General features: G+C 33.9%; 1 protein-coding gene across 1 annotated transcript in view; it reads left to right on the top strand.

Moving 5' to 3' along the window:
• The window catches only part of LOC117687349 (talin), a 123,574-nt gene that overhangs the window by 49,265 nt on the left and 51,667 nt on the right, over positions 1-22,642 (top strand). The gene's annotated exons all lie outside the window — the stretch shown is intronic.

Below are 22,642 nucleotides of genomic sequence, written 5' to 3'. Positions count from 1 at the left end.
TGAATTATTAGGATGTATTCAACTCATAAAACTTTGTTGTACATTACATATGAAACAGAAAATATAAATACAAAGGAGTTGAGGAGTACTACATGTAAGAACAAATGTTGTCCAAAGATATTTAGGTGGCAGGGGACAGTTTTTTTGATACAATTCATTGTAGCCAAGGGATGCATGTCTTCGGAACTCTGTAACTAGAATTTCCTCAGTTCCCATTCAGCACAAACACCTTTAATTCACTCTTTATAAGGCCAATCACCCATTTCTGAAGAAAATTATTAGTCAAAACCTATAAAATCCTCTACATACTGGTTTTTATGAGATTTTGACCCTTTCATATTTTGCTAATTTTTCATGATTTTTCAGCTTTTTAGACCTCCCCAAGCTAATTCCCTGCAGAGGGTTGACCTTCCGTACCGCGTGCATGTTGCACTATCACATGTCAGAAACTTACCGGTGTATAGTTTACAATGTCCCATCCACCTACTTTTCGTGTTATTTTACCTCCCGTCTGTAACTTGCAATTTCACTGTGTAAAGTAAGCACACCAGTCATAGCCGCAGGTTTCGAATTTTACTTCTGATTCTCATGTACCTAACATAAGGGGCCTACATATTGCATATCAATTTCAACAACAGACACCCCTCTAACTAATGATAATCATTAAAAATCATTTCATGAATTTTAGCAACACTCATAAGCCTTCAAGTACAGCAACTCTCAATTTTACAAAAATATTGACGGGTACTTTATTCGAAACTGTCCCTTGCTACCTTTAACATACACTAACATTCTTTGAAAAGTCATCTTGTCTTAAAGTTAAAAGGCTTATGCTATTCTGAGAAAAATGGACGCTGATATATCTTTTTCGAACCCAAGAGGTATAACAGTGAAAAAATATTACATGATGTACAAGATGATTAATGACGCATACTTGGCAATATTTACATTCCACGTATATTTTGCATGTAAAGCTACTGCAGATATAGCACCATAACACAGAAAGGGTACTAAAAGGTTAATTGACGAGTTTTAATTGTGACTTCACAAATGTTGAACGCTGATAAATACAACGTCACAAGCGAAAATCAAAGATCACGCTTGTGGCTGTTACAGTGGCTCTTCCATTAATTTAAACTTACCCATAGGATAGTACAGTAATTTTGATGTATAATTCGCATTTGCGTACAAGGCAAGATGTAAAAAATGTAAATATATGCATTAAATCCTTATTTTTGGAAAGATATAGTCTCATAACTGCAACGGTGTGTGCAAACAAATTTTCATAACGCGCTAACGCGCGTTATTCAATTTGTATGCACACACCGTTGCAGTTATGGGACTATATCTTTCAAAAAATAAGGATTCAATACTTAATTATTATCATAGATTATCATAGATATTCCAAATATGAATTTTTTGACCCTTTTCATTTTTGCCGCATGGGTGGTATATATGTTTCTGGAACTGTATGGTTGAATTTCAGTTTTACAGTTCAATGAGTTTAAATGTGATTCAGGCACAAGGACAATGCAAAATGTAGATAAAAGTCACTGTGATCATCTTAGGGATCGAGGTCATTCAAAGATTGGCTGCCACTTGAAATGATTATCATATGTAAATTTTACAATGCATAATTTTTTCTGAAATGTCATATAGTTGTTATTAAAGCTGTCAATGCTTTACATGTGTATTATAGTGGTACATATATGTGTGTATCCAACAGCTGAGTTTAGTCTAATACTTTGAATACATATATTTTAAAGCTGCTTGGTCCGATTTTATATAAAATTTTATGCACGCTTTTAAACGATGGCTATGTTTAGTATATGTATAATAATAGACATTGCAGTAGTTTTACCCGTCCAATACATATGGGATAAAAGTGTGAAAATACGTACAAAATTTGCTAACAAAACAAACGACATTAAAAGGTACCGCGTTATTTCGCCTCATGTTAAATTTCACCCCTGACGACGAGACGGATCTGGTTGTATTACGACTTTGACATCGCTTTAAATAAAGGTCGAAATGATCAGACAAATTACAAATAAACATGTGTACGTTTTGTTCGTTAATATTTCCAAAGTCTGCTATCTTTACCATCGATGCATAGCATGTGGGTTGAATAACCCCAATCATTCGGGGGACGAAACCAAGCGGTTTCCTTTTGTAAACATTCCCGTGATGCATTTTGGTTTGTTTTTTCGTTTGCCCAAAGAGAAATTATTTTTATTTACTTTGAATATTTCTAACTTTGAAAGGAGACTGATTCTGCTGGTGTAGATAGGAGAAAGCCCATAACTTTCTAAGATAAATGATTTGTATGGAAAAAATTTTGATAATGTATTTACAAAAAAATCGGACCAAGCAGCTTTAATGAATATACCGGTATATATTTATTTTCAGATTTTAATCTTCTGTCATCTCAGAAAACTGTGGGGTCTGATCAGTCCAAAGATGAAAGAACAGAGCATGAAATCTTAAATGAAGCTGTGAAATTATTGTCATATGGAAAGTACTCCCCTGTAAAATCACAGCCAACTATGAATCTTGATCAACTTCAGTATTCAAAGAGAATTGTGATGCATGCATGAATTCATATTATTATATTTTCATGTTAAATACTACTCGAAAACCATTGTCAACCTCCGCTTCGCGTCGGTTGACAATGGTGTCCTTGGGGTGTCAATTTCAACTGTTACCCTCCCAAACAGGCACTATTTATATAATGTTAGTCCTCTAATAGCACTACATGTGTATGAGTTGATGACGTAAGTCTTCTAATAGCGCTACAGGTATAAATTGATTATTTTAGGCCATTAATAGACAAACATGTATCAATTGAGGATGTAAGCTAGATAATAGAACTTCATTAATGATTTGATGATAAGAGTTGTCTAACATCACTTGTATGAATTGATGATGTTATTTGGCCAAAAGTGCTACATGTATGAATGTTGGCTAGTAGCTCTACATGTATGAATTAATGTAATTGATGTTAGTTATTTAATAGTGCTACATGTATGAATTGATAATTTTATTTGTCTAATAGTGCTACAAGAAGGAATTGATGATGTAAGTTTGCTAAAAACATTACATAATTAATATATGAATTGATGTTGTCTGTTCTATAATAGCATTTTGTGTACGAATGATGATGTTAGTCCTCTATTAGCACTACACATATATGAATTGATAATGTTTTTGTACTAATAGCGCTACAGGTATGAATTGATTGTTATTTGGCCAATAGCGCTACGTGTATCAATTGAGGATGTAAACTTTATGAATGATTTGATGATAAAAGTTGACTTATAGCACTAGTGTGAATTGATGGTGTTACCTGGCTAGCCAATTGTGGTATACCTTTGAATTGATGATGTTCTTAGACTAGTAGCGCCACATGTATGAATTGATGAGGTTACACGTATTTGGCTAACAGGGCTACATGAATTAATGATGTTATTTGGCCAATAGTGAAACATGTACATACATGAATTAATGATCATTGTTGTCTTAAATTGCTACATGTTTAAATTGATGATGTTATTTGGCAAATAGTGATTCATGATTGATGTTGTTTGGTTATCAGTGCTATATGTATGAATCAATAATGTTATTTAGCTTTTAGTGCAACATGTATGAATGATGATAATAGTTGTTCAATAGCACTACATGTATGAATTTATGATTTTATTTTTAAGTGCTACATGTGTGAATTGTTGGTGTTTGGTTATTAGTGCTACATGTAAAAATTGATGGTAATACATGTATTTGTCTAACAGTGTTAAATGTATAAATTGAAAATAGATGTCTTATACGGCTACATGTATAAATTAATGATTTTATTTGACTAATAGCACTACATGTATGAATTGATGTTGTTATTTGGCCAAAAGTGATACATGTATTAATTGATAATAGTTGTCCACTATTGCTACATGTATAAATTGATGATTTTACTTGACTAATAGCACTACATGTATTATTGATGATGTTATTTGGCTAATAGGGATACATGTATTAATTGATGATGATAACTTTCTAAATTTAAATTAATTGCACATCTCTGTCTTTTTTTCGTATGTAACTGAATAATGAATATTTCAATTCACTGATTTTGTATCTTTTTTTCTGAAATTAAAATTCTCTTTCCGATGTAATCATTGTAGGTTGAAATTTGGTTGAATTGCATATTTTATTTCATAGCTTTGTAAACAATGGCTTTTCATATTTCATGAAAATAACTGCAATAATTTGGTCTTTGCTTTTTGCTCCATTTGAAGCAAAGGCTCATTACAAGTATTTCTTATAAATGAGTGTTACATGTAGGCTTTTCAGGATTTTTTTTTCATATCAGGTGGTTATATGTACATTTTGAAGTTTATAACTAACAAATAATCCATGAATATTAAACAGGTTATTTATTAAGTTAAAGATTGTTATTTGCTGTGTTCTTCTCAGATATCATCTTAACAATATACTTATGTTGTAAACTCTGCTCAAAAATACAAATGTATATGATAAAAAAAATGTTTGATATGTACATTCATTTAAATTTGAATACATGTAACATGAAATCCATTGTTATTGTATTTTAACAGTTTTATGTCAAAGCGGATGCTTATATAAATTGAGGTGCTGTGGGACATAATTCGATTTTAATATGGATTAATGTACATTGTGATTGAAATACTTTCACCGGTTTAAAATTTTCAAATTTTACAATATTTAACCAAAACAGAGCTTTTAAAAATATTTGGAGAGGTAAAAATTGTAAAAACCCAGAGCGGGAGTCAAACTCATGACTTACAGATTCGTAGTACACCCTCTAACCCACTGCGCGTCGCTGTTAGGTAACAAACTTAATGGTCCAAGTTTCCTTTCAATTGCAGCCACCCCCCCCCCCCCGCCCCTCGACTGAGGGCAATTCATAGTAATTCTGTGTGTTTAATTTTTAAGACTACTTAATTCTCCATTACTACTTGTTTTATTTGGCAAGGAAAATCTAAATAATTATGTAATAGCATTTTTCTTACCCTAGATAAAAGTGCACCATGTCCACCCCAACCCCCTCCCAAATCCACCCACCCCCCAAAATTTCCACTGAATTTCATTTGCAACCAAATTCCCTCAACCAGATTAAAGACAAATAAAGACCATATAAGCTGACAAAGTATTATATTAATTGATGCGTTTCTTGGGCAGTTGTGCCAGTTTTAGTGCAAATAGGTCAATTTTGGTAAAATTTCAGTATTTTCATGAAGTTAAGGCCCACATATCTTTGTGTATTGTGTTTAGAAATTTAAATTCCTTATTATTCAGAATACCTATGGGTTTCCACAATGTGAAGAAACGGGTTTCATTCAATTGCAGTGTGTAATATTTCCAGTAAACTAAAAAGAATTGTATGCTGTCTAATTTTTCAAAAGTTCTATAAATAGAACAAGGGGAAAACCCAAGTGCCATCCGTTTCCATAGTTACTGATGTAATGTAATAAAAATCATTCTCATTATAATCAAGTTAGGTTATCATGAATATCTGTGCCAAGTCTCATGAAATTTCGATATATTTCCATTGATAGCCATTTGCATGGTTCTATGGTAGACTGCCTCTTAAGTTATTATGTATATAAAGGTTCACCAGTAATTTGTGCATTTTTAGATAATGAAAAAGCGTTTGACAGAATTTGGCATAATGGCCTCCTATATAAATTATAGAATCCTAATATTCGCCCAGGGATATGGCAAATTATAAAATACCGGTGTAATGCCAGCAAATGTTTTGTCATTTTGTTGTGCAAACTCCAACTTGTTTAAAATTTTACAAGGTGTAGAACAACGAAGATTCCTAAGTGCTTTTATGTTTCTTGTTTATATTAATGATTTGTTATCTGAAATTTGCCAAAATGGTAATGGTCCTGTTTTGGGTGATATACACATGCCAGGTATTTTACTTGCGGATGATACTGCTTTAATGACCAACTCGCCAAGATTTTTACAATATTTACTTAATCAAGTAGAAATATATGCATATACTTGGGGACTTCTTTACAATCCAAGTAAAAGTGTCTTTATTGTTTTTAACAAAACACAAATATGTTCTGTTTCCTATAGTATTACATTACTTGGTAGTAAAATTTCTCAGTCTAATAACACTGTTTATTGTGGCTGCCTTCTACAAGCAAATGTGAAAACTGACACGCTTACCGAACGAGTGTGCAAAGCTGCAAGATCAAAAATCAACTCATTATACTCTATTAGTGTTAATAACTACGACATCCATCCAGTTGTGTCTGCCCAAATATGGAAACGGGTTGTGCTACCCTCCGCCCTCTATTCTTGTGAAATATGGTCGTCACTGACACTCACTGAGATGCAACTCCTAGAGTATGTACAAAGTCACTTCTCCAGAATCATTCAAGGATTTTCCAAATTTTCTCCGTCGCTCTCCAGTATCTAGAAATTTTGGACTGTGGACCATGCAAGGCTACATTGATAAATGCCGCTTATTGTTTTCAGGCAGACTACACCGATCAGACCAAAACTCTTTACAAAATCGGATTTATAGGTTTATTTCTGATGGTCATGTAACTGAAAAACATTTTGCAACAAAGAACCTGTTACGAACAGCTAAGAAATATAAGCTCTTCGATGTGATTTTTAATGACTGTTATATTGTTTTTAACAAAAAGGAATATTCAAAATTGGTTATCAAAACAATTACGGCAGAGGAAGAAAAACAATGGCATGGCTCTCTCTGTGTTTACCATGAACTCTCTTTTTTTAGTAGAATATAAATTTGAGCCCTAATCAGCTTTGTCAGATGACTAAAGAGGATACTTCAAAACGATTGTTGATCAACTTTTTAGTACAAATTTCATCAATGAAAAATATATGTAAAACTTGTCCTTATGTTATAAGGATACAAATAGCTGTAATATGCACCTTGTTGTTAGCTGTTATTACCTTTTAGAAGACAGAGAAATTATGTTTAAACATATTCTAGAATTTCTTGATGTCAGCGACTATCTATTGTTTGAAAATCAAGATCCAGAATTACAGTTTTTATTTCAAAGTGTCAATGGTACAAGTTTTGAGAATATATCGTATACAAAGTGGAAAAATATAATTTTAATCGTTGCATCTATGATGTTTAAAAACAGAGGGTTTTTTTGCAATAGATATATATATATATATATATATATATATATAAAGTGATATATTTAAAACCAAATGCAACTTAAGCAATGTATTCGGTCTATCGTTGTCACTTATTTTATAAGTATTGTATTTCGTGTTCGTCTAGCTTGTATTGTATTCTTAGCTGTAAGTGTAAAGTCTATAAAATGTGTATAGGAGGTGAAAGGCCAATCTTAAATTGGACCTATATTCGTTATTTTTTTTATCATTAAATTATACAACGTATTCTCCATAATGTAAGCAGTTTATGTAATTTTAATTAACATGACACATTCTGTAGCACATATTTTAATATTGATTCAAAGGTGTCTTCTAGTTTTTAAAAACATTATTACGTCATATTTGATTTGGTAACGTTTTCCCAGTACGTTAAAGGAATTATGTAGAAAATAAAAAAAAAAACTTGACATTCATATTAAATCGTTGGAAAAGTAATACCTAAAAGGATACCTATGGTCAAGTGCTTGTTATATTCTTTTGGGGCTTTTTGTTAATACTTTAGGCATTTTTAATATATTTCATTAGTCAACAATGGACAAAACTCCGAAATTCCGAGAATGTTCTTCTGTATGTTATTTTGTAAGCTTAAGCATTGTGACCTCGATAAATGGTACGTATAGTCGGGTAATGTATGATGGTAGTTGTCCTACAATAGATTACTTTAATTTTAAATGATCTCGTTGTACTTTGCAGATCAAGCTTGAAAATTGACGCTACGGCTGTCAAGCAGTTACATGTCCAACGATTCAATCGATATTTTGTTTTACAGTTAGTGGGATATGGTTTGATACATTCGATGCATTTCACCGCAGAAAAAATGCAAGGAGATAGGCAATTGATGTTAATTGTATTCTGTACTGCGACTCGTAAAGAGCAGTAATAGATTGGTTGTTGAATGGATGGAGTAATGGATGGAGGGAGGCAATTGATACATAGATAGATAGATAGATAGATAGATAGATAGATAGATAGATAGATAGATAGATAGATAGATAGATAGATAGATAGATAGATAGATAGATAGATAGATAGATAGATAGATAGAAAACAAGTGTATTAGGATGACAGAGAATTAAACTCCGTAAAGGGCTTAAAAATATCAACGGTTTTATGAGAAAGTAACTTTTTTTATCAAATCAAAGAATAATCTTGGTGAAGAATAGTTTTCAACTATGTTGAAAATTGTTAAATGACATACATCTAGGTATTTGTATGTGCGATTTAAGACCTTGTACAATGACTTCGTAGGGCTAGGTATTCACAAGGTAATATTTATCTTATTTAGATTAGTGTAATTCATCCAGCCGTTTGCTATATTAAAAAGGCCCCAAAGATCTTATTATGCCATTGTGAATTGCAGTCCTAGTAACAGACAACCGTCCTTGTAGCATAAATGGAAACTTAAAGAGTCAGTTGCTGATACATGCGAGTTTAATACCTACATGGAAAAACCGTCTAATTGTCGCCTAACCTCTATGAAAGACATTGTATTTATTATTATTGCAGTAAACGAACGCGTTTAATAACGGAGCAAATTCGTATCACTACAAACAAAATCAGCAGACTTGTGCTTGGTTTAAATGTATTTTGTTTTTTAAGCCTAATATAAAGTTCTAAAAAATATAACAGGCTAATCCGTTTGCTTCAACTATATAAAATTATTTGTACATTTATTTAATACGTTAGTGAAAATAATAAGGAAGAAAAACGTGTATCTGTTTGTGAATCAAGTGCATTTAAATCTTTTAAGAAATGTATAGTTTTCATAATGATGTAAAAATGAGATAATAGGGCAAAGCTTGGGCCATATTGCACAACGTAAATCCAACATGTCGAACACAAGAAACTAATCTTGCAGTCACGTGTCATGGTTTAACAATTAATGTGTGACATTTCAGTTTTGCCCCAAGATAATTTTCCAACTTCTAGATGCTGAATAACACGGGGTCTGTTAACTGGTGCGGTAGCGTTTCTGATATTGCAATGGACTTCCCCCATCCGTGGTTAGAAGGATATATCTGAATGTTTTGTTTTTTTTTCTGTTTATACAAACCAAGAGTATTTACAAACGTTTCTGATTGGTTGTAATGGACAGGCCAAGCCCCTCTGTTATGGGAGTTTGTCTCATTAGAATGGTTGCGCTTGCAAGTTATATTTGTTGATGATTTGAGATCATCAATAATAAACAAAGCATCATTCACTGATCAGTTTTTCTTTTATTCTATATACATTGAAAAAATGTTTCTGTCACAGTGGCTGCCCCGCTGACCGCAATGTCTAACCTCCAGATATCAAAGGATGGCTATTGACAGAAACAATGTCAAGGGGTACCGGAATAGTCATACAAATATATTATTGAAGCAGAAATAGAAAGACTGGAGAAAGAGAGATAACTAAAACTTCTTTCAGTAGCCAATTTTATAAAGAAAGTACCATAAATTACAAACGGATTTAAAAAAGGCGTCAATTTATTGGCTCTATTTAAAGGCAGCATTATTAAGTAAATTATGAGCACGAAATATGTAAATGTGTAAAAAAAAAAAAATAAGTTAATGAATAAATGATTGTTAATTTTTGATGTATTGATTGTTAAATATTTAAATGAACGCATACATTTTAGCACTTAATAACAATAATTATTTGGAAATAGTCTCTGAATGTCAGAATAAATACATTATTATAGTTATTGGCAAATTGAGTATATGAGTAATGATTACAAAGCATTGATCTTTTACACATTAGGATATCAACATTTTTTCATCGATGCAACATAAAAACCGTGTAATTAGATGCATTAAAAAACACTGTTACAAGATACATGTTATTCTTTTGAGACAGGTGTTAAATGTTTTGTATATTTTTGTTTGTTATTGTCGCTCTCTGTAGAATTAAACAATATGACAACCGTGATACTGTCATTACAGCAAATAGTGTATACTATGAGCTGCATTTAAAATAATCAGAATATTGACACTTTTATATTTTTCATGCAGACGAGCAGTCCAGATATACAGTGATTGTAACAGAGGAAGATGGGACATCTGTGTCACAAATATTCAATTTAATATTTATTAATATTATATATTAATGATATATAATTATTTATAATTAATATTATCATTATATTAATATTCAATCTGCAGACCAATTACACCTTTGTGTTCGTTGTCGTAGTCGGGTAAACGAAAACAAATCTCTAGACAATTGTTTGATAAATAATGGTCTAATAATAAGTATAAATCAAGGTACTGAGAGTACTGAAAGACAGGGTCTTGAAAGTTTGATTTGGTAATTGTACTTGATTTCTTAAAACATGCTTCAAAAATGATGAGTTTGAATTAGTTGTTTCAATCTATGTTAATTCAGCTGTTTGCAATTGTCTGATACTTTGTACTTTGCCTAAATTTTACTCAATCCCGGCCTTCATAATTGTAGAAAATTGACACAACGGTATTTTATGTAAAATAAGACCCCAAGGAAAATGTTTTTAAATCACTACTAACCGGGAAAATCACCAACACCAGCCTTATATTGGTAAAAATCCTCTTGTTCAACGGAACACAATGAAACTGTTTTGTGTACTAGAAAACAGTGCTTTATTTTCTCAGCACAGTTGCCTCTTATAAACTGTTTTTGAAGCGATAATTCTATAAGTGCTTAAGATCTTATCTAGTTTGAATATATTTTTTACTAATTTAAACAAGTGCATGCATAAAGGTTTAAAATGACAGATCTAAAATTGTTTTGATATTTGGATTATATCTTAACCATTATATACACATGTACATGTAAGTTGTTGACAAGAGAAATGACCCAAGCATAAAAAGAACGATCGCAAACCATTTCTTTTTATTATTATTTGAATTGAAAAAAAAATATATTTCTTTTGCATTACAAAAACATTGTCCCCAATACATGTTTGTTTATAACACAGTGAATGACTCGTTACGTGACTCAAAAAAAGAAACTACAATCTATTGAGGTAAATTCTTTAACATATTGGTGAAAATCCTCGTGTTTGGCAGGACACAATGAAATTGTTTGGTAACTTAAAACAGGGCTTCCTTTTCTCAGCACGGCTACTTCTGATTATTGTCTCTGATAAACCGTTTTGGAAAAAAAGAAAATACAATGCTTTTTACGTATTTTTCACATTGATTTGATTATTTGTTTGAATTATGTTTCCATAATCGGTCATTTTCAACTACACTCTCGGCCTTTGCAAGACTTTTGCTGCGTAAAGAAAATTATGTTAAACAAGGTTTTTCCCCTATCCTTTAGAAACATATTAAATGGGAATAATATCTTAATAATTTGCAAAAAATTAAAAAAAAAAATGTTTCATTATCTACACACTAAGCCGTTAAGTATGAAAAAAGATCGATCAAAAACAATGATGTTAATGTTAAAACACAATCATTTACTATCTCAAAAAAGACGTTTCCTTAACCCTAAGTTCTCCTCTGTTAAGTTGTAGTTGTATCCTACTTTATATTACACTCTGTACAGTACACACAGAATTAAAGCTATTAACATCGATGTCTCGGACGGTAACTGTGTTTTGTGTTTGATTTTTGTTGGCGACATACAAAGCTTGATCTCATGTTCACGATAAGTCTGATGATCCATTTTTCTGACTGAAAAAAAATATGTGTATGGAATACTTACTGTATATAACATATCAGCAACAATCTATCAATGCCCCCCCCCCCCCCGTGGTACGTGTATCGTTAAAATACCTTTAAATCTCATTCATCTTATACTCTTTTAAAGGGTTTAAATCTTATACAAAACAATAACCGTTCGCGCTGAATAAAATGGCTTGCAAGATATGTATGAGGAATATAGAAGAAAATTATGTTCTCGGCTTTACCTAGTAACAACACGTAATAATGTCGTACTTTTAAGACAGCTATATATTTCAGTACTTGATATCAAGCGATGAAAATGATTTTAGGATTGCTATTAAAAGGGTCAGCCGTGTACAATTTCTCATTTTAATATAAATTGGCCTATGGTATTTCAGGTAGTAGTCTAAGTATTCACAGAGAATGTTTTTGACTTTCTCAGTTGAAACAGTCTTCAACAGTACGTTCAGTGGTGCAGTGTTTCACTGTATGTAAAGTTTAACTCTATGGAATAAAACAAATCAAATGATAAAAGCAGTTAATGATTAAAACAAAGTTTACAATAATTAGTAAGAACTGTATGTTTTGCTATATGTAAACATGTCCCCTAGGTTTTGGTTTTGTTTTTTTTGTTTGCGATATTCAACGCTTGATTTTTTTTAATTCCCGGTAAGTCTTAGGACCCATCTCAATGCAGAACATCTGCTGATAAACATATATCTGTGTGTGGGGGATAATTGTTGTCATATTACATATCAGCATCAATCTATCAATGCCCCCCGCCATGGTACGTGTATTGTTGAATTACCTTTAAATCCCCATTCATTATATACTCTTTTAGTCTGTTTAAATTCTTACAAAACAATGAAGGTTCGCTCTGAATAAAACGGCCCGCAATATATGTATGAGGCATATAGAAGACAATGACATTATGTTTTCGGCTTTGTTAAGTAACAACACCTTATATAGTCATACCTTTTAAGACAGTTATATATATTTTAATACCTGATATCAAGCGATAGGAATTATTTTAAGAACGCTGTTCTAAAGGTAAGACATGTACGGTTTTTCTTATTTTGTAAAAAAAAGTTTATAATACTGCATATAATAATCTAGGCATTCACTCAGAGTGTATATTTTCTACTCAGTTGAAACAGTCTACAACAATTCAGTCCGTACTGTAGAAAAGTGATTCCCTATATGTAAACATGTTTCCTAAGTCTACAACAATTCAGTCCGTACTGTAGAGTAGTGATTCCCTATATGTAAACATGTTCCCTATGTCTACAACAATTCAGTCCGTACTGTAGAATAGTGATTCCCTATATGTAAACATGTTGCCTATGTCTACAACAATTCAGTTCGTACTGTAGAAAAGTGATTCCCTATATGTAAACATGTTCCCTATGTCTACAACAATTCAGTTCGTACTGTAAAAAATGTGATTCCCTATGTGTAAACATGTTCCCTATGTCTACAACAATTCAGTCCGTTCTGTAGAGAAGTGATTCCCTGTATGTAAACATGTTCCCTGTGTCTACAACAATTCAGTCCGTTCTGTAGAGTAGTGATTCCCTTGTTGTTAACATGTTCCTTATGTCTACAACAATTCAGTACGTACTGTAGAGTAGTGATTCCCTATATGTAAACATGTTACCTATGTCTACAACAATTCAGTTCATACTGTACACTAGTGATTCCCTATATGTAAACATGTTCCTTATGTCTACAACAAATCAGTAGGTGCTGTAGAGTAGTGATTCCCTATATGTAAACATGTTACCTATGTCTACAACAATTCAGTACGTACTGTAGAGTAGTGATTCCCTATATGTAAACATGTTACCTATGGAATTAAACATCTTACATCTTACATGATGAAATCAGTTAAAGTTTAAAAGAAAATTACGACTGTCTTGTTGGTGACAAAATTAGTTCTTGGTGTGTTGTACGAGAATTTTTTATCAATTATACAACTGCTTTTATCATTTATTTTTTTAAATCTCTTACTCTACATTTAAATGCATAGCAAATAAAAAGTCCAGGTTACCGGTAATGTACAACCCCTACAAGCTTATCTTTTAAAAAGATTGGTGAGCTAGCGCTGAAGCCATCATAAAACACAGAAGCAGATTTCTAAAACATTGGTTTAAATTTCTGAATCAATTAAGTAACAATAGGAAAGAACAGCGATGAACTGGAATTGTACTGGAGTGATGTGTCAATTTCGAATTGTGAATCTAGAGTGGGCTACACATCGGCAATGGCATAGCTCATTGATTGTGCTTTAATCATTATATATCTACTGTAATTTCATTTCCAACGTTAAAATTTTCAAGAACCATTGGTACTGATTTGTAGCAATCGTATCTTCTCGGGCCTTTCCGGCAAGCTCGGAAAACATATCCGAAGCGAAGTTGTTTTCCGAGCTTGAAGGCTAGCCATTTATTATAATATTGAAAATAACTTTGCACTATAAGACCTAAGCTACTGTTACTTTTTGACATTTACAATAAAACACAAAACTTCATGTGAAGATGATACAACGAAATTCATGTGGTACAGTTAATCTACAGTAGTAAAGTATTCCCAGAATCCCCTATTATGGAGTCGAGCATGCGTATTCCAGTGAAAAAGACTAACGTAGTTCGCTAGCAATTAGCAGGTAATGCACAGCCCTTAATGGCCGGAAATGTACAGTCTCTATTGGACGGTAATTTATAGTCCCTATTGGCCGGTAATGTACAGTCCCTATTGGTAGGTAATGTATAGCCCCTATTGGTCGGTAATGTACAGTCTCTATTGGCCGGTAATGTACAGTCCCTATTGGCTGGTAATGTATAGTCTCTATTGACTGGTAATGTATAGCCCCTATTGGTCGGTAATGTACATTACCTATTGGCCGGTAATGTACAGTCCCTATTGACTGGTAATGTACAGTCCCTATTGGCCGGTAATGTATTGTCTCTATTGGCCGGTAATGTACAGCCTCTATTGGCCGGTAATGTATAGCCTCTATTGGCCGGTAATGTACAGTCCCTATTGGCCGGTAATGTATTGTCTCTATTGGCCGGTAATGTACAGCCTCTATTGGCCGGTAATGTATAGCCTCTATTGGCCGATAATGTATTGTCTCTATTGGCTGGTAATGTACAGTCCCTATTGGCCGGTAATGTACAGTCTCTATTGGCCGATAATGTATTGTCTCTATTGGCCGGTAATGTACAGTCCCTATTGGCCGGTAATGTATAGTCTCTATTGGCCGATAATGTATTGTCTCTATTGGCCGGTAATGTACAGTCCCTATTGGCCGGTAATGTATAGTCTCTATTGGCCGGTAATGTATTGTCTCTATTGGCCGGTAATGTACATCATCTATTGGCCGGTAATGTATAGTCTCTATTGACCGGTAATGTACAGCCTCTATTGGCCGGTAATGTATAGTCTCTATTGACTGGTAATGTATAGTCCCTATTGACTGGTAATGTATAGTCTCTATTGGCCGGTAATGTACAGTCCCTATTGGCCGGTAATGTACAGTCCCTATTGGCCGGTAATGTATTGTCTCTATTGGCCGGTAATGTACAGTCCCTATTGGCCGGTAATGTATAGTCTCTATTGGCCGATAATGTATTGTCTCTATTGGCCGGTAATGTACAGTCCCTATTGGCCGGTAATGTATAGTCTCTATTGGCCGGTAATGTATTGTCTCTATTGGCCGGTAATGTACATCATCTATTGGCCGGTAATGTAGAGTCTCTATTGACCGGTAATGTACAGCCTCTATTGGCCGGTAATGTATAGTCTCTATTGACTGGTAATGTATAGTCCCTATTGACTGGTAATGTATAGTCTCTATTGGCCGGTAATGTACAGTCCCTATTGGCCGGTAATGTACAGTCTCTAATGGCTGGTAATGTACAGTCCCTATTGGCTGGTAATGTACAGTCCCTACTGGCCGGTAATAATATTGGAAATAGTTAATCCACGCTCATCTTCGCTGCACTCGTTTGGGCAAAGAACAAATTGCGATGCATTGAAGTTATCGTTGTTAAATGTCAATTAATGATATTAAAAACAAAGCACGTTGAATACTTTAAATTGTTGCGACAACTAATAAGATAAAGTCAATGACGTGTGTTTTTTAAACATAGAAATATCTAAATATTGTAATATAATCCTTTATTAATTGGTTTAAAACCCAAGCTCGTCGTCACAATATCGCAAAATCAGTTCAATAAAACAGCTTGTTACAAAGACAGCCCTTGTTACTATCACACAATCGTCCGTGTCGGTCAGCCATTGTTAATTGTCATTGTCAGAGAGATCGTAGACTTAGATTTGTTTGATTCTACCCATTGCACAGATTGATGTTAAAGGTCCTCTTCACTGTGACTCAATAATTAAATGTACGGGTTATAAAGTTTAACCAACATTGACACGTGACGATTCTTATGATAGTATGTGTATTCTAGAGAAGAACATTGGCGGCCTGGGACTCCCGTCGTTGTCCTTATGATAGTATGTGTATTCTAGAGAAGATCATTGGCGGCTTGCGACTCTCGTCGTTGTTCTCTGTCTATTCTATATTTGGATCATTAACCCAAACGTAACGTGACCTGGTTCTGGACCAGTGATTTTTGTTAACTTATTGGATAATGCCAGGTATATGAAATGAAGCAGAAATATCGTAAAACTGTTCACAAGCAATGAAGAGACAAACTATTTTTAGTAAGTTAAAAGCCTCAGACTACCAATTCTGTCAAATATTTTACTGACGCGCCTCGGTCGGATATTACAATATCTATTTTTGGCCTATAACCATTACATAAAACTGTCCATATATATAGTTTCGTTATACACACAAACAAAATCCGGTTATTTAGCTTACTCAGATTTTTAACGTTTGTTTTCTTTTTTTTTAACTTAGTCAATATTAATCATTAAAATTTAAATTTGTGCATGAATTAAACTGAAAAATTAATAAAGATGTTAGTAGGTAGGGACGTCCTAATTTAAGGTCGAGCTACATCTTATTATGTGTCCTCAGTTGACCTGGATGCACCAAACGTTTTTTTAAGAAATATTTTAGGAACACACTTACGAAAGTTTTGTGAACATGCCTGCTGAAACTTATCTGAAAGCATTCTTATGTAGCATAGATTCCAGTTTATTTAAATCATGACACAAGGGGAGGATTGAAACACAAAAAAGGGGTGAGGTGAATTCTAAGTTTTGGTTTTTGTTCAAATATTTAAGGAAATCCGTTAGCGGGTTATGTTATTTTTTCTGCAATGATTGCTTCCTTCATAATGCCCTAATGAATCACAAAAGAAAACATTTCATTGTCTTTAAATAACAACGCCCAGTCCAAATTCGGAAGCGGCTAATTTAAAGTGTTTACGGCGACCTGGACTTCTATTTAAACAATTGATACACATTCTCCTGTTGTTCTGTGTTGCAGTGATCGGAAATTGATTAATGGTCGTGAATGTGTGGACTGAAAAAACAAAAAGTTCCAAATCAGTGAAAGCCTGTCAAGTATTTCTGCAAAGTCTAAAAGAATAATCAGAGATAAAAAAAAATTAAAAAATTTAGAGAAACTTTACAGAAACTTCTTTATACAAATATCAAGGCATCGATTTTCCATCAGTAGGGACAATAGTTTAATTCCGCGGCTTGTTAATTTTCTTAAGGTAGTCCTATAGTTGGCACTAATTGAGCTCAATCATGGATAACCAAGTTTTAGATTAAGATATACATTCTAACAATACATATAAATAAGAAAAAGTATATGTTTACTTGCTAGTTGTTCAGGCACGAAGCATCGGGGGAGGGGGGGGGGGGGCTCCCCCCCCCCCCACACTTTTTTGTGCAGCAAAGCTTTTTCTTAAATTTACATTTAAAAAAATTGAATAAGGATGGAGTTGCCCCCTACCCCCCCCCCCCCCCCCCCACACACACTTTTATGGGATCATGTAAAAATGTGAATTGAAAGTAAGGAAATAATCGTGAAACTGAAGTTAAAGGTATACTACCACTACACTTAAAGTATACTACTTCGTTAAAAGTATACCCCAAGCCCCCTCCACACACCCCCCCCCCCACAACAACTCCCCCCCCCCCCCACACACACACAACAACAACAACCCACCACCCCCCCCCCCCCCCCCCAAGGTTTAGGATTTTTAGGATTTGGGAAAGTAACCTTTTTATTTTTTCCTTTTTTTTTTTTTTTTGCTTGTCAAGAAACTTTGGATGAGGCTAACCCACCCCCCCCCACTTTCAAAAACGATGCTACGTGCCTATTTTTGGTTATAACCTCTCAGATATGGGTATATATATCCTCTCTGAACTATTTTGAAAATGATGAAATTTGCAAAATCTCTTGATTTTTTTCTAAAATCAATCCTTAATTGTTGGTAAATTAAAAAATAAATGCATGTTTAAAATCAAGTATTAACATTTCTTTAAACCGTATCGCATCAATATTGTTGCGCAAATTGTAAGTTTTTGTTTTTGTTATAATTATCTCAGTGTTGTGTTTGCCTTTTCGAAAAGATTGACACTCTGAGTTATCTCCCTTCTAACACAGATTGAAGTGTATATAAAGACCTTTTCGTGAATAATTTACAACAAGAATATACAAAGAAATGATGATCAGACACATCAAGGAACTCTAGGATATATTACTTAGCATTGTTTTTGAAAGTGGACGGGGCATGTGCAGATCCAAAAAATATCCCCGAGGGGGGGGGGGGGGGGGGGGGGGGGGTCCTGCGGATATTTGAGTTAGCCGGGGGGGGGGGTTGAGACATAATTCTGGCAATTTCTTTAGTTAATTTAAAAAAAATTGAAATTTGCAAGGGTTGGAGGGGGGTCCGTACCCCTGACCCCCTTTAGATTAGCGCATGGGGGAGTGGCATACTTAACCATAATTTTAGAAAAATCAACTATCATATCTATTTCCATGGTGGCTTACTATAGGAAGTGAAGGACATGTCTTGGTAGGCGCTGGCACGATAAAGGTCCTCCAAAGCTCAAAGTCAGGAACTGACCTAGATCTTTAAATGATGGCGTGGTTGAAGTACATGGATCATAATTTCAAAAATATCAATAAATATATGCACTTTATTCTACATAAGATGCAATGCAAGAAATAACGTATTGTCAGGGACACGTACACTTACATCTAGCAGGGTACAGCTGTTTGAACACTTAATTTCCATTTTACTTTTAAAAGAATTCCTTATGCAATACATTTCATGCGCGGGTCTACAGGTGGGGTGGTTGCGTATCTCCCCCCCCCCCCCCCAAAAAAAAAAAACAAAAAAAAAAAAAACCTTAATTATCAAATAAGTAAAGCAAAGCTACCCCCCACCCCCCAAAAAGCCATTGGATCCCCCATCCGCTTAACAAAATACCCCCTCCCACATTTTTTCGCTTTTTGGACATACGCACAGTTTATTTATCATCATATCTTTCGTAATCAAATAATTTACCTTTGATTTTAGTTACTTTTACCAGGTGTGGTAGTCCACCTTAAGGACTTTGTTTCTTTGTTGTAGACGGCTTTCTCCTCGTCAATAACGAGCGCGGCCTTCGCTAAATTTCCCTCCTGAAACAGTTCTTCAAATTCAGCCAACTTTTGGGACTTCGCCCCTCGTGCTTAAATTCAGAGGCTGGTCCGGTCTCTGCCACATGCGCAGCACTGCTCACCGTGGTGGGGTTTTTGGAAGTTTCTGAGTAAGCCCCGTTATGTTTTTATGATTAAACAACTCTGTTTTTCTATCGCTTTGTTTAGTAAGGAAGTAAAATAATGAAACTGTCTCATCGTTCGATAGTCCTATTTCACCGCATTCCATTCTATCTGCCATTTTACCTCATTTAAAACACATACAACGAGCGAGCTTAGAGTGCCACGCCACCGCATGGTCCTACTATTTATATTACCTGATCACGTGACTCGAAACCTATTCGAGTTCATGTATGTATGAAAACTCATCACGCACATGATTTCAAATACAGTTGAACGAATGGCAGAGGTTAATCGCCGTGTTTTCATGATAAAACATGCGAGGTGAAAGGTTGTGAATAATGCGTGGTGGGTGGATAGGTGTAGAGGGACTGATTATCATGACAACACATTTAACTGAGAGAGAGAGAGAGAGAGAGAGAGAGAGAGAGAGAGAGAGAGAGAGAGAGAGAGAGAGAGAGGGGTTAGTTATGAAAATGCCAATAGCTGAAGAGATTGATAATTTGAGTTATCTCCCTTTTAATACCAAGTTATGACATGTCCTGTAAATAATTTACAACAATTATTTTAGATGACATGATAATATAGTACTCTAAATCAAATTGGTTATACTAGCTAGTGTTTTTCAAAGGTGATTATAATACAAGCTGAAATAATCTTTTTTTGGTTTATCTATACGATTGTTGTTTTTTTTTAATTTTTAATTTTCATAGAACAGCTAATGTCTATGGAAAATGTTGGATTTTAAAAATCGCGTTTTCTTTAGAGTCAAAAATGCTGTGTAATTTACTATAATTTTGTACAAGGTTCATTTCTTTTTATTTCGAAATATCAAGACCAATAAGAATAATAAGAACCGATTCTGAAAGTTAACAAAAAGCAATCTTACTTGGAAATATATAGAAAGTAATCAAGAATTAGCAGTAAGGAATAAAAACGCATGTTAAAGGGCATTAGATGTAAACTTAAATGATGCTATTTCATTTTTTCTTTGTTATACATAACAAGAAACAAATTTCGATGATACTGAAGTCAATGTTTATGTGTGTTTGTTACAATGTACAATGTACAGCAATAAAAAAAAAATTTAAAATCGCAAACATTTTTAAAACTTCAGATTACCGTATGCAACTGCATGCACTCTATAAACGACTATTATTTAATATTTTTGAATAGATAATCACTTGGCCGATATTTGTATTCATTGTTCATTGAGAGAGAGAGAGAGAGAGAGAGAGAGAGAGAGAGAGATACATGTATTCATTCGTTGTGTAACATCGATAATATGAAAATTAAATTTAGACACCATGTAAAAATCTGACTACTCACTGAGTATATGCTACATCTATCGGCACTGTACTATCGATTAGTGCCAAAAATGGACATACTTAAAGCTGAGGTCTTATTGAAAGTTACATGCAATCTTACATTTTGAGGAAAAAATGTGAATAATGCTTATGTTTAATTAATTATTTCAAAGATTATGGTTTATAAAAATCGCATCACAAAATACAACGGTGCGTGTGAACTTACTAAGCGATTTTAATGTGGTGTAGACACGTGTATTTATAAGTGTGTGTCAATTTAACTTATGGAATTCCGAAAGCATATTTTATAAACAATCTGTGGAAAGAATGGGCGAGCTTGAACAGATCTGGAAAGTCTAAAACAGGCATACATGGAAGGCGATGGCTTGATTAAATAGAAGTGAATAGGTTAAGCACGTGGGGTTTTTGTATTTTGTTGGTCTGTCGTATTTGATACACTTAATTAGGCGTGTACGGTTATATTTTTTTTTGAGCAACAAAGACGATAAATCCAGTGTTATTGGGAAATTTATCAACAAACTGTGTTTATGTCAAATGTTTTTGGAAAAGAGGGTAGAGAGCGTAGATATAAACAACTTTTAAAAGAACGAGGTAATTAACAGTCTGTATAATTCTCTCTCTCTCTCTCTCTCTCTTTCTCTCTCTCTCTCTCAAATTTTATTCTTAAGTAAACATTTATGGAAGGAAATTAAGTATGATCGATGTAATATATATTCTGCTTTGGAACCTGGGTATTTATTTTACATTTTATAAGAATTAAGCTTGTTTATGTAAAATAATGATAGTACTTTAATTAATTAAAACACGCATGATAGAAGCTAAAAATTATGAGAGAGAGAGAAAAGAGAGAGAGAGAGAGGGATAGAGAGATAGAAAAAGAATTTCATCAGTTATAGATGCAGACGCATCTCCATACTTGCAGATGATAAAGGGCATAATATACATGTAAATAATGTGTTATATTTTGTTGAGAAATAATTGATCTGAATACACGTACAGTTTGTCTACATGTCAGGACTTCTTACATGAATTTCCGTGCTCTGTCTTCCTCTAGAGACGTAAATATTTCCTCCACCAGCTTTTGGAGCATACTCCAAAGAGTACTCAGCGGAAATTACGTGTTTTATTAGAAGATTGAATTAAAAATGCTCCCCAGTTTCGAACCCCCATACTTCACATTTGTATTAAGAGTCAGGGTTGATCTTGTACAAGTTTCTCTCTCTCTCTCTCTCTCTCTCTCTCTCTCTCTCTCTCTCTCTCTCTTGCTTACGCATGCATTGTTGATAAGTAAGAAATACCACATAAGTGTGGGGGAGGGCAGGCCCCATCCACCCCCCTTCCCCTAATCCGCCTCCGATCCTGAAGCCTGCAAACATTTCTTTGTTTTGAAAGTTTCCTAATTATAGGAAGTAAAGGACGTGTCTTGCGCTGACGATTTTTAAACGATGGCGTGGTTTTAGTGTAAAAAAAAAACTTTTTTAAAGCAGTGTAGTAAAGCTACCAAAAATAGACCTCATACCCCCCACCCCTTCCTCCGGGAGGAGGGTGGGGACAAACACAATAACACACCTTGGGTTAAAAGTTGAAAATTATAATATCTTGGTGATTGCTGCTTATATATGTTTAATGTATATTAATAGCTTTGTTATAATTTATATGTTTAATGTATGCTGTTTCTTAAATAGATTGTGTTTATAATGCGAATAACTAGCTGTAATTCATAA

Source organism: Magallana gigas, chromosome 1, assembly GCF_963853765.1.
Source record: "Magallana gigas chromosome 1, xbMagGiga1.1, whole genome shotgun sequence".
Classification (NCBI taxonomy): domain Eukaryota; kingdom Metazoa; phylum Mollusca; class Bivalvia; order Ostreida; family Ostreidae; genus Magallana; species Magallana gigas.
This window is presented reverse-complemented; position numbering and strand designations above follow the sequence as displayed.